Raw genomic sequence first — 13,896 nt, 5'->3', positions numbered from 1 at the left:
AGCTATTCATGAAGCCCCAAACACTACTATGAATCCATTAGTTAATTTATATGCATAATTCACAGTTAAATTACAATTTACGCTCTTATAAATTATGTCGAGTATCAGACTATTAAATCCTGACATCAACGTTGAAAGATTTTGGGCTGGATCCCCTGTTTCAGAGACTAAGTGCTGCCGTGGGGACTGAATCGGTTGTGTTCTACGACCACGGAAATGGCGTTGCTCCCGGAGCAATTCAGAATCCGTTAATGGGCTAGCACCGACGCCACATGGAACTAGAGGAATTCCAATGAAAAAGGGTGTCTGATTTGCCGGGGTCGGGATTGGCACTCGACAGAAGCCGCATATAAGCATTCCATTCCCCGCATGTACTCCTTCCAGTGGACAAGTAGGCAGCCAGGAGAGCAGCATCCCAGTTCGCAGATGCGGAGCTCGAGATTCTGCTGGATGCTGTGGAGAAGAGTGGAGACATCACCTCCTTGGGTTGGAAGGTGGCTGCCACTCACCGCCGTTCATTGGGCCTGGGCACAGGTGGCAGAGGCCATGAGTGCCGTGGGCCCCATTGCCAGGAACGGCTAGCAGCGCCGGAGATAACTATACAATCTCCTCAGGGCGTTCAGGGTGAGTAGCCAGCACCATGCCGCTGGCGCTAACCCTCAGATCACACACCTGTAACCCACCCCACCCAACCTGGAGGATGACCAAACCCCACCCACCAGCAGTCTGCTCGCATCCCACCCTGTGCCATATGCCAGCCATGGTTGGTTGCTCTGCTCATTGGCCACCAGATGCCCGCCCCTTGTGCTGCCCTACTGCCTAACACTGCATTTTCGGTCTCCCTGCCCCAGGATAAGGCGATGTACAACTGCAGGGATTGAGAGCGAAGACTGGAGGGGGCCTGCCACACCTGCGGCCCCTCAGCGGCCGGCAGTGGACTGGGTCGGTGGGCCCGGGGAGAGGGTAGTCTCTGAGGTGGAGGTCAGCATCGGGGAACCAAGTGATGCCCCGCTGAGTTGCCATCACCTCCACAGCATACCATCTCCCCCACACCACCACCTGAGTCCGCGATCCAACCATACGTCTTGTCTTGTAATTTTCAGGATCACCTGTCAATGAGGCGGGCCCTTCTGGTCTCCCCCAGCCACAACCCCAGGCCACGTCCAGCGATGAGGCGGCAGAAGACAGTGACACGAACCCCCAGACAGCAGTCTGCGACACCCCGGAGCACCAGTCCGTGAACGGCACTGACTTACCGTCACAGCTGTCTCCACCATCTGAGAGATGCACCTCAGTTGGGCACTGCTTCATGAAGAGGCTCCTGGGACACTATCTGGCGTGCAGCACACACGTGCAGTGGTACATTGGGTGGAGGCAGGAATCCCCGAGGGGACGGGCAGTCGGCCGTCCAGGCGGGGCTCGGGTTTCTGGAATCGGTGGTCCCATTGATGCCGGGAACTATGTGAGGGGTTTTCAGCGACCATCCAGCGCCTGCAGGGGCAGTTGGAGGAGTCCGACCGCCTGCAGGGGCAGGAGGCGGTGTCCTGTGTGCCACCCAGGCTAACACCGCACAGTTGGCATCCGGGGTGGAGGCAGTGCGGGGGGCGAAAGTATCGGCCAAGGGTCAGGATGTCCAACGCCTGGGACATTCTGTGTGGGCAGTGGCTGAGGCATTGAGCCTGTCACAGGCAGCTATATACCAGGGCCACCTGGACATTGCAGTGGCGCTCCAGAGCTCGGTCCAATCACAACGGGTCATGGCTGTGGACATCAACGCATTGCACGGGAGTTGGGTGACCTGAGCCAATCACAGAGGGACCTACCTCCGCTCTCTCCCTCAGCAGCCACTGTGCCTGTTTCCCGATTTTTAAAACCATATGAACCGTGCTGTCGGTAATTCCTCCTGGCAGAGGTGGAGCATTGCGGGGGCCCCGGAGAATACCGGGATGGGCACGTTAATGATATGCCAACAGCGTTTACTGAATGTGTGGTCTAGAATGCATTCATGCCACTGTTGAGGCACAGGAGAATGGCATTCTGCCGGGCGCCTGGCACATGCTTTAATTTACGACTGACCCACGATTCTCCACCCGATCGCCTTTCCCAATTCTGCTGACAGCCGACGGAGAGTTCTGCCCATGCCTTATGGATATAGAGAATGACCAGCACTATTTGAGCAATTTCCTTGACTAATCTTGTTTGTTGCACTACATGAAAGCTTACTTGCTTCCTTACCCATCTGCACAAACTTGCAAAAATCAAGAAAAAGAGTCTTGTAGGAGGGGGGTTGTCCATAGTTGAGTATAGGTTTTGTATGAGATTAATTTTATTTGCCTCCTTATAAAATAATTGTATTTGATTTTTTTAGTTTAGTTGAGTTACATTTCTGAATGATTAATGATGCACATTTATAACAAAGCTTGTATTTTCTTTAGGAAGTAACCACGCCTGATTATTGCAGGTGAATTGTTTTAATTTCAAAGGGAACATTCTTTGACATTAGATGAGTAACTGTGAAGGAACCTTTGGCCAAATTATCTGCAGGGTGGAAGTTGATGATGTACAAGAGAATTCTGTGTAGGTCAGGGTTTTTCTCTATTAGTTATTTCTGCAAGCTAGTAGAAAAAAGTAATAATTAGAAACAAATGGAAGTAGTTTTATGTTGGAGCTAAAAGCCAATACTTTCAAACAATGATACATTATTCACATTTCTAACACAGTCCAATAAAATTCACTGATTCCAGATTGTGATTGTCTTTTCTACCTTATTAATCCAGATTGAAAATCCGATCCCAAAGGGAATTCATTTGTTTTTACAGTCTGCTGTCCTGGTGGTGCATAAATGAAATTTAAAAAGTGGAGAATAGTTCAGTTGCTGACGTGGAAAATAGGCAATTGAAAAGACTTCACGACTGCATAAAATTGTAATTCTTTACGCATAACGATACAGGTACTCCCTACCCCCCGTGTATCCTCCCGGGAGTGGTGGTAAACCGGATAAAAATCCAGGCCAATGAAGGGATAAAAATCTGGAACAATCCCCCCAATCGCTAATCCCTGTTAACCCTTTAGGTGATCTTGGCTAGTCCAGAAGCCTAATTATAAATGTCTTTTATAAGCAAGTGCAAGGACATTCAGATGCTGGGTTGCTGCTCACACCCAGTTGTTGACCTGTCACGCAGGTTCACCAGACACGTTCTTCTCAAACTCACCCCTTAGCTCATTTGAAGTCCATATGCCAATACTCATGGCTGTGATTGACTGCACCACACCAGTGTGTTGGCAGAGGTGTCGAACAGGGTATTTTGTATCTGTTTCGCAGTTATCTGTCTTCGCAGTAGAAGACTTAGAAAGCATCCCAAAGATGCTACAAAATCAAGAGGTGAATGGCACAGGAGAACTTAAAGCAATCATCACTGTAATATCCTGCAGAGTGCCTATTGGGTGGAACCAATTATCTTCCCCGTGGTGCTCACAGAGTATGAGCCCCCCCGCCAGGGGAAGGAGAACTCTACCGAACCAATGTGTAAAAGGTCAGTTGGTAAGGCATCGGCCAGCAGGTTACCTGGTAGGGATCTACCAGGAACGTAATATACAGTATTATAAATAAATCTAGTTATTTACTTTACTCAGTGTGGACTCCCTGTGTCCTTATTAAAATCGCCACTAGAGAAAAAGCACTGGGAAGACTATTAAACCTAAAGGCTGAAAGGTCCCAGGACCAGATGGCCTGTATCCTACCATCTTAAAAGAAATGGCTGCAGAGATAATAGATGCATTGGCTGTAATCGTCCAATGTTCCTTGGATTCTGGAAGGATCCCATTGATTTGGAAAATAGCAAATGTAACACCTTTATTCAAGAAAGGAGGGAGAGACATTTATTGCAAGGAGAATGGAATATAGAAGTGGGGACGTTTTACTGCAGCTGCAGAGAACATTGGTGAGACAGCATCTGGAGAATCGTGTACAGTTTTGGTGTCCTTATTTAAAAAAAGACATAAAGCAGTTCAGAAGAAGATTTCGCTTGACTCATTCCTGGTTTGAGAGGCTTATCTTATGAAGAAAGGATGAACAGGTTGGACTTATTTCCTTCCCAGTTTAGAAGAATAGGTGGTGATCTTACTGAACCATATTAGATCCTAAAGGGATTTGATAGGGTTTATACCAGGAGGATGTTTCCATCCTATGGGGAGACTAGAACCAGAAGACACAGTTTAAGGATAAGAGGTCGATCATTTAGTACAGATATGAGAAAGTTATTCTCTGAAATGGTCCTTATAAGTCCTATGTTCCCGAAAGCTCTGGCTTCTTCAACGGGACTTGGAGCCACAGCAGGCTCATGGGAGATTAGGGTCTTGTATTAGAATGGTGGCGGCATGACGTGCCTTCAGATATCCTTAAGGGGTGTACTATGTGCTGATGGTGTTGTACACTAGTGTCTGCCTAGGTGATACCAAGTGAGTGATTGGGTAGAGGAGAAAGAGCATGAGAAGGGTGAAGCAGAGAGGTTTTACCTCTGGTTTCATCATGCTCCACATCCTCTATGTTCTCGGCCCCGCATGTCAGCATAGTTAGGCAGCATACTTCAATTTTTAGTTTCAGGATTGTTCTGAGCTTTCTCGCTCTTGCCTTTAAGCAGAGAACTACTCATACAATGTCTACCAGGATACATGCCCTCATTGAAGATTATGGGTTAGATTTTATAACTTATTACGCTGACTCTCGGAATGGTATTGTTAGCGGGAGAGGATTTCAAAGAAATCACTCAACGCCCAGGGCTGCTGGTCCTCGCATCAAATGGTTTATTTCGTCGGCGGGGAGATGGCGGCTGTTAAAGTCCCAGACCGTCTCTCCACCGAACAAAGGAAAACTTATACTTATACATTATTCAAAACAGCTACACAACCCATTTCGGCTGGATCTTGTATAATATGTATGTTATACATTACATAGATTAATTGTATATCCAATTACATTAGACATTACGTAAAGTGGGTTGGTACCTTACCCGCCCCTGGCTTCATGAAGAAGTCGCTCATACTGACTGTTAAAGTTATCTTTCCTGCCTGGATCTGGAAACCTTGGGTTGGCAAGGATACATAATGCTCCTTGACCTGTGGAGTTGCTATCACTCACTGGTGAAGTACTCCCTAGAATCTCCCATGTCTGTTTCCCATTCAATACCTTAATATCAATCATCCTGGTCTCCCTGACTATCTCTGCTGTCTGTAATTAAATGATGTTATTTATACCAGTTTGCAACTTAACCCAGTTAATGGTTGTTCAGGAATGTGGCTAATTCAGCTGAAGGCCATTTTGTGTCTTTGGTATTGTCAACTCAGCTAACAGCCATTTTGTGTAACTTTTAATTGTATGTCTGTCCTTTCTGATATTAGTAATTCTTAGGTTATAAAATCACACGCATTGTTTATACACTATCTGTTCCTTCAAATTGCCTCTTATGCAGGCATCTAAGCCAGGGTACCTTTAAGTAAAATCTTCTTTCTAAATCTGACTTCAACAGTATCCCTGGATGTCAATATATAGATTGATAGATTTTTGAATAGGGCTATTGGGTAGGATGGTGGAGTTGAGGGAGAAGATCAGCCATGTTTTTTTGTTCGATAGAACAAGCATGATGGATTTAATAACCAACTCCTGCTCTTATTTCTAATGCTCTCATTAGATTACAGCACTGTATTTGCTTGCCTGTCTACATTCTGCTCTTTTGTCATTTTTTTTAGTCTGGTAAAGTGCCACCAGTCAACTGTGTTATGGACATAACCTTATTCAGTGTTCAGTTTAGAGTAAACCTATTTACTACAATCTTTTAATTTAAATCATTCATTTCCATAAATGAGATCATCAACCCAACCTCACCACCAACTATCATTTCAAATTCAAAAGTGACAGCGACTTCAATAAAACTCATACATTTTTTATCTTGGCAAAGAGCAGAATTGATTTTGAAATTGAATTTCCGACGGTAAAAATCAGTGCAGTTCTCTCTGCAGTGTTTGGGTCCTAGCCACTTAAAAACATGTTTTAAAGATGCTTTTGCCCACTGGGGTAAAAGGAAGTACCATTAGTTCAAGCTTTCCAGAGCAACTCTAAAGTGTTGCAGTATATTAGCTTCATGAATCCTGGCTCTTGAACATCAGAAATATCAGTATGGAGGGAATGCATAACCTTTGCTGTACTCTGCTGTCAAACATGCTCCAACAGATTAAAGGAAAAGTCAAGACAGTCTGACTAATAGATTACGTGGATCATAAAGGTTAAATCAGACATCTTCAGATACTTGCTAGTAATTCCAAAGAGATACTCTCAAGTTTCATATAAACACTTTGTAAATCCTGAACTGATACACTCACTTGTGTTATCTGAGCAGTACATAATTGAATGAAGTTCTATTTGGGGAAAGGAGGGAAATGTTTGGAAGCAAAGAGATTTTTAAAATGTGAGTCAACGTTTATCTGTTGTTAAAGCAATTTTGAAACTTGTGTGGCTTTTCACATAAGTTGGCAACTCTGAATGGCAACTCATAGAATCATAAAAATTACAGTGCAGAAGGAGGCCATTCGGCCCATCGAGTCTGCACCGGCTCTTGGAAAGAGCACCCTACCAAGGTCCACACCTCCATCCTATCCCCATAACACAGTAGCCCCACCCAACACTAAGGGCAATTTTGGACACTAAGGGCAATTTAGCATGGCCAATCCACCTACCCTGCACATCTTTGGACTGTGGGAGGAAACCGGAGCACCCGGAGGAAACCCACGCACACACGGGGAGAATATGCAGACTCCGCACAGACAGTGACCCAAGCCGGGAATCGAACCTGGGACCCTGGAGCTGTGAAGCAATTGTGCTGTGCACAATGCTACCGTGCTGCCCCCAATGCTAACCCGGCGAGCTAATCCTTGAGAGCAAAGACGTGCAAGGCAACTCTCTTTATTTCCTTTCTTTCCTTGGTGGGCCAGTCAGTGCGACCCAGTCACAGAGGTCTAGAACCATGAGAGTGGCAATTCAACTTGTACTGCTTGCAACCTGAAGTGACAGCCAGATTAACTTCAAGATGGCTAGTTCATAAATGATGGAGCCTGTTCAGGATAGTAGCAAAGTGGTGAACTTTTTATGATTTCATGTATTACAAGGAGCAGGAGAAAATAGATACATCCTGCTGGAAAACCATTAATTCATACGTTTTGTATAAAATAAACCAATTTGTTGATTTACAGTCATCCTCGTCTCATCAGGGACACTTTCAATTTGATCTCTGTACATGGTGACTCATGAGATCAGAGAATCCAGTATGCCAAGTGGGTTGGGGGGGGGAGGGGGTGGGGGGGGGGGGTGGTTTGCGTGGACACAAAGTTATGATGTTAGGGCTATTCCATTGAACAATGCTAGATTAATGAGAAAATTCTCTCTATTACACTTCCTCTGTTAGGATGTCTTAGACAAAAGACGGAGACACTGAGGAGGGAGTCATAGAATCATAGAATTTACAGTGCAGAAGAAGGCCATTCAGCCCATCAAGTCTGTACCAGCCTTTGGAAAGAGCACCCTACCTAAGCCCACACCTCAACCCTATCCCCATAACCCCACCCAAACGATTTGGACACTAAGGGCAATTTAGCATGGCCAATCCACCTAACCTGCACATCTTTGGACTGTGGGAGGAAACCGGAGCACTGGAGGAAACCCATTCAGGCACGGAGAGGCAGTGACCCAAGCCGGGAATTGAACCGGGGACCCAGGAGCTGTGAGCAACTGTGCTAACCACTGCGCTACCGTGCCCCCGACTACATTGACTAGATATTATGCTTCAATGTGCCTGACACTCAGGACAATGAATTTGGCATATCTGTAATTGCAAAGTCCCAATTAGAACCCCCCCCCCAAATTATTTTAATATGGTTGGTGAAGGATGCCTGAATGTCAAAATGAGAAACATTAGCTATCCTATAGTTTGTGCACCACTCTTCAAATAATTTCTTAAGTACTACAGACCCTTCTGACCCTCCCCTCAGATCCTTTTAGAATCATTGTTCTTTTATCATTATGGAATTTTGAAGTAAATTGTTTTTTTATGATGGTCAAAAGTTGTATCACAAATCACGCAGCTTTAAACAGGGCGGTGGTAATTACTCACAACAATGACATCAAGGCAAAAATACAATTTCCCCCAAACCACCTGAATTGGGCAAGTTTCTACTGTATGTGAGAGAATGTCAGAGACCTTATCAAATAGGTAGTCTTTCTTTTCTGGTACTGGTTCTGTCATCTGTTAATGAGAAATAACATTGTTATTTTGCAAAAGGAAAAACACTGGATGTGGGTTAATATGCTATCCAGCGGGTAGGTACAAGTCAGTTCTCCCTTTCAGTTCCCTGCATCATCTGAATTATGAAGGTTAATGTATTCATGGCTAATTAGCATATGCTCTGACAATGGTGGTCATAACATCTGTACACCTCCTGTGCAGCAAAATCTGTTGATAAATCAGAAAAAGCTTCAATGCAAAATGTACTGAGGCATTTATTAAAGTCCATTACGTAAGAGTTAAAGTAAGTTGAGTCATGTAAAGTGTGCTGCAGAATTCTGTGTTATGAATAAAAAAATTATCATAACCCCCATTGCATATTCCAATTAAGTACCAATAAATACAATTATTAGTCGAACAGGTTTCACAGAGCATGACCATTACGGAAATTCTAGTGACATTGATAGCGTTTCATCATAGGTCATTATATCATCAGTAAGTTCAACACTCTAGCATTGAAAATATAAATAGTAATACATTTTAAGTGTTTTATTATTGAAAAATTTGTGCAAAACCTCCATGCACCACTGAACATTATGCAATGCTTGGGGGATCAGGCACAAGTAGCATCTCGTCAAATGGAGCATAGTATGCAAAGTAACCCCAGATATAACTAAACACGCAAGGTATGTGCAATGTAAAGGCCATAAAGTGTTACTAACCGACTGCATTGCAGGTTTCCAACAGCCCTGAGGGAACGCCAATGGATAAATTAATGGGTTATTCATCTCATTGCTACTTGTGGGATCTTGCCATGTGCCTACATTGCAACAGAGACTCCAATAATAACTGTGACGGGAACAGGGCGGTGGGGGTAAGAGGAGCAGTAATATGCATCTGGGAAACTCGGAAATAAGGGATTTCAGCAGCAGCTGCTGAATTCATTGACAGGTTTGTCCAGCTGTGGGGGATAAGCAGCGGGAGGTGTGCTGTGGAGTCAGACATTGCGAAGTGGGGGGGGCTCTGATCATGTGGAGGTCAGCTTGATGGGTTGAGAGATGAAGAAATGCACCTCCGCCTCGTGGCTTACATGCAATGCTGTAGGTGTACTCACCTGATGGTTTGAGCTCTTCATGCTTCCCTTCAGGTGCCAGGTTTCCTAAGGCCTCAATAACCCGACCTGCAGGCAATGAAACAAAAACCTAAGGAGGCGCAGAGCCTCCTAAGACAGTGCCATCCTGCCTCCTGAGAATGCGTTAGTCACTCACTGTGGTGTTGGGTGTTCTGACACACAGATGAGCCAACACGGTTGTATATGGTACAACGCTATTTTATTCAAACTTACTATGTACAGTTTTGTCTTTGCACTCTGCACGTGGGGGTTCCCTGCTTGTGATGTTGTAACAGCTCTTCTCTGTTTCTTTGTCCCCAGACCTACTGACCACCAGGTGTCGTGCTCGTGCTTTTTATGTGGTTGGTGTTCTTGTCTGTGATTGGTTGTGGTGTTGTGTGCTCTGATTTGCCTGTTGGTGTGTCCATCATGATGTGTGTGTTTGAATATCATGACATCCCCCCTTTTTACAAAGATATGTGCCTACGTGGTAATAAATATGATCGTGTCGTGAGTGCATCTAAGAGTGTGTGTGTGTCGTGTGCAGCATGTGCATATGACGGAACTATGTACATGGGGCGATGTCGGGTGCGTCACATGAACCAAGTTGTACCATAAAATAACATAAATGCGAACGAGAGAAGAAGAAAAAAAAACTTGAACAGTTGTCCAGTCAGACGACATCTGGAACGATAAACAACAACAGGTTATTATGTGAAATTGTGCAACTTGTTAAACATATGAACGGTATTATAAGTCCAGTCTAATGGGCTTGTGACGAGTTCGGGTTGACCGCCTCAAGGGTGGATCAAGAACCACCGGCTGCTGTGCAGGCATGGCCATGGGTGGCGATGGAAAGGGCGTGATGTGCGGCAGCTCCACAAAGTCATCCTCGGAAGCCTGTTGAGGATCTGGCGTGTGCGTACTGTGTGGCTGTGAGCGTGGAAGTCGGCGAAGGGCGCGCCGATTGCGGCGACGCACTGAACCATCCGGCATGCGAACCAGAACGAGCGGGGAGCCACTTGTCGGAGGACTTCGGCCGGTGCTGACCAGCCACCATACGGTTGATGGACGCGTACTTTGTCTCCGGAGGACAGGGGGGGCAGGTCCGTCGCTCGTGTGTCGTACCGACTTTTCTGGCGATCACGCTGCATTTGCATGTTCCGAAGAACCGTCTCATGGTCTGTTGTTGGTGCCAGGATGGAAGGTACCGTCGTCCTGAGGGAGCGACCCATTAGTAGCTGCGCTGGCGAGAGACCCGTGGATAGCGGGGCCGATCGATAGGCCAGCAAGGAAAGGTTAAAGTCCGATCCGGCAGCAGCCGCCTTGCACAGGAGCCGCTTGGCGATGTGGACACCCTTTTCAGCCTTCCCGTTCGATTGTGGATGTAGAGGGCTGGATGTCACATGAGTGAAACCATATGCTGCGGCAAAGGACGACCATTCACGGCTGGCGAAGCAGGGTCCATTGTCTGACATGACAGTCCTTGGAATGCCATAGCGAGCAAATGTTTCCTTGCAGGCCCCAATGACTGCGGACGACGTCAGATCATGGAGAGGCATGACTTCCGGGTAGTTTGAGAAGTAGTCTATAATAACGATGTAATCTCTGCCGAGCGCGTGAAATAGGTCAACACCCACCTTCGCCCAGGGGGACGTCACCATCTCGTGTGGTAGATGTGTTTCCGGAGGTTGCGCCGGCTGAAACCTCTGACAGGTTGTGCAGTTGAGCACCATGTTGGCTATGTCTTCATTAATACCCGGCCAATATACCGCCTCCCGGGCCCTTCGTCTGCATTTTCCGACGCCCAAGTGGCCTTCGTGTAGTTGATGAAGAATCATCTGGCGCACGCTGTGCGGAATAACGATCCTGTCTGATTTCATAAGGACCCCGTCTATGTTGGTAAGATCATCTCGCACATTATAAAACTGGGGGCACTGCCCTTTGAGCCACCCTTCCGTCATGTGGCGCATCACTCGCTGCAGAAGGGGGTCAGTCGCCGTCTCTGCGCGTATGTGGGCCAGACTAGGATCATCAGCTGGCAGATTTGCTGCTGTCAGAGTTACGTGTGCCTCAATTTGACGCACGAACCCCTCCGCATCTGGTGGTGTGCTCACTGCTCGGGAAAGAGTGTCCGCCACGATGAGATCCTTCCCCGGAGTGTAGATCAGTTCGAAATCGTACCTCCTGAGTTTAAGTAAGATGCGCTGGAGGCGAGGAGTCATGTCGTTCAGGTCTTTGTTAATGATGTTGACCAGGGGGCGGTGGTCAGTTTCGACCGTAAATCGTGGCAGGCCATACACATAGTCGTGGAACTTGTCCAGTCCAGTTAACAAGCCCAGGCATTCTTTTTCGATTTGCGCGTAGCGCTGTTCGGTAGGGGTCATGGCTCGTGAGGCATATGCAACCGGGGCCCATGACGACGTGCTGTCTTTTTGCAGGAGTACCGCTCCAATACCAGATTGGCTGGCGTCTGTTGAGATCTTTGTAGGGCGAGTCGTGTCAAAGAAGGCCAGCACTGGTGCCGTGACCAGTTTGTGCTTGAGCTCCTCCCATTCCCGCTGATGCGATTGGTGCCAGTTGAATTCTGTCGATTTTTTTTACGAGATGGCGCATATTTGTTGTATGAGAAGCCAGGTTGGGAATGAACTGCCCAAGGAAGTTGACCATGCCCAGGAATCTTAGGACAGCCTTCTTGTCAGCCGGTCGTGGCATGGCTGTGATGGCGCTAACCTTGTCTGCATCGGGACGGACCCCTGACCTTGAGATGTGGTCCCCGAGGAATTTCAGCTCCGTCTGGCCGAAGGCACACTTCGCACGGTTGAGACGCAGGCCATTTTGTCGTATGCGGGTGAAGACACGTCGTAGATGATGCATGTGTTCCTGCGGAGTGGTGGACCAAATGATGATATCGTCCACATATACACGTACCCCTTCGATGCCTTCCATCATCTGCTCCATAATGCGGTGGAAAACTTCAGATGCTGAAATGATGCCGAATGGCATCCGGTTGTAGCAGAATCTGCCAAAAGGGGTGTTGAATGTGCATAGTCTTCGGCTGGCCGGGTCCAGTTGGATCTGCCAAAATCCTTTGGACGCATCCAATTTGGTGAATATTTTGGCTCGCGCCATCTCGCTGGTGAGGTCCTCTCGTTTCGGGATGGGATAGTGTTCCCGCATGATGTTGTTATTCAGATCTTTAGGATCTATACATATACGGAGCTCGCCAGAGGGCTTCTTTACACAGACCATGGAGCTGACCCATGGCGTGGGCTCTGTGACCCTGGATAGGACCCCTTGGTCCTGAAGAACCTGCAGTTGTACCTTGAGGCGGTCTTTGAGTGGCGCAGGAACCCTGCGAGGTGCGTGAACGACAGGGATGGCGTCCGGTCTGAGTCGAATCTTGTACGTGTATGGCAATGTCCCCATGCCTTCAAAAACCTCCTGGTTGTGAGCAAGGAGGGAATGGAGATTTGCGTGGAACTCAGCATCCGGGAAGTCGGATATCTCATCTGGAGAGAGAGACATAATGCGCTGTACCAGGTGAAGGACCTTACACGCCTGTGCGCCCAGTAACGAGTCCTTTGATGAGCCGACAACTTCGAAGGGGAGTGTGGCCGTGTGCATCTTGTGAGTTACCTGTAGCTGGCAAGATCCTATGGACGGGATGACGTTCCCGTTATAGTCAACCATCTTGAGCCAGGATGGCGTGATGGGTGGTTTGACCTTCATGGCCTGGACTGCAGAATATGCAATCAGGTTGGCGGATGCGCCGGTGTCCAGACGGAAGGCGACGCGCGATCGGTTGACCGTCAGGGTGGCACACCACTCATCGGCTGGATTGATGGCATTGACCTTGTTGACATCGATGACGGAAACGCGGAAGGCATCCTGGTCATCTGCATCACTTAACTGGAAGTCTTGATGCGTGGGCTGGACGGTCCTGACTTGTCTGCGAGATTGTCGAGGATGCGCCGGATCCATGGGTTGAGCCGAACGACAGTGGGCTGCGTAGTGGCCCATCTTGCCACATCTGAGGCACTGTCGGTTTTTTGCAGGACATTGCCCTTTTAAATGTAGAGCTCCACAATTGCCGCACGTCATGACGTCACGGCGTTCGTTGCGCCACTGCGCATGCGCAGTGCGATCTTGCGGTGGGCGCGCCTGCGCAGTGCGTCCCTCGTTGTGGCCGTTATTTTTGGCGCGCACCTGCGCGGGAGACCGCGGGAAGCGGCCGCTGTCGTCCGGGCCGTGGGTCGGGAAGTAATCGACGGCCTGGATGCGTTCGACGTCGTGGGCGGCCTGGCTTGCCGATTCGACGGCTGGGGACCCCCTCCGTGCCAACTCGGACGCCTGAAATCGGGTAAAACGGCAGGTAGCATTTTCGTGGAGGACACAGGCTTCCACAGCAGACGCTAAGGTGAGGCTTTTTATTTTAAGAAGCTGCTGGCGTAGGCCACTAGAGGCAACGCCAAAAACAATCTGGTCCCTGATCATGGACTCTGTGGTGGTGCC

The 13,896-nt window shown here is 47.7% G+C and overlaps 1 protein-coding gene across 10 annotated transcripts in view; it reads left to right on the top strand.

The window, feature by feature from the left end:
* The window catches only part of LOC140386791 (rab effector Noc2-like), a 291,632-nt gene that overhangs the window by 233,973 nt on the left and 43,763 nt on the right, over positions 1-13,896 (top strand). The gene's annotated exons all lie outside the window — the stretch shown is intronic.

The sequence above is a fragment of the Scyliorhinus torazame genome, chromosome 12 (assembly GCF_047496885.1).
Source record: "Scyliorhinus torazame isolate Kashiwa2021f chromosome 12, sScyTor2.1, whole genome shotgun sequence".
Classification (NCBI taxonomy): Eukaryota; Metazoa; Chordata; class Chondrichthyes; order Carcharhiniformes; family Scyliorhinidae; genus Scyliorhinus; species Scyliorhinus torazame.
This window is presented reverse-complemented; position numbering and strand designations above follow the sequence as displayed.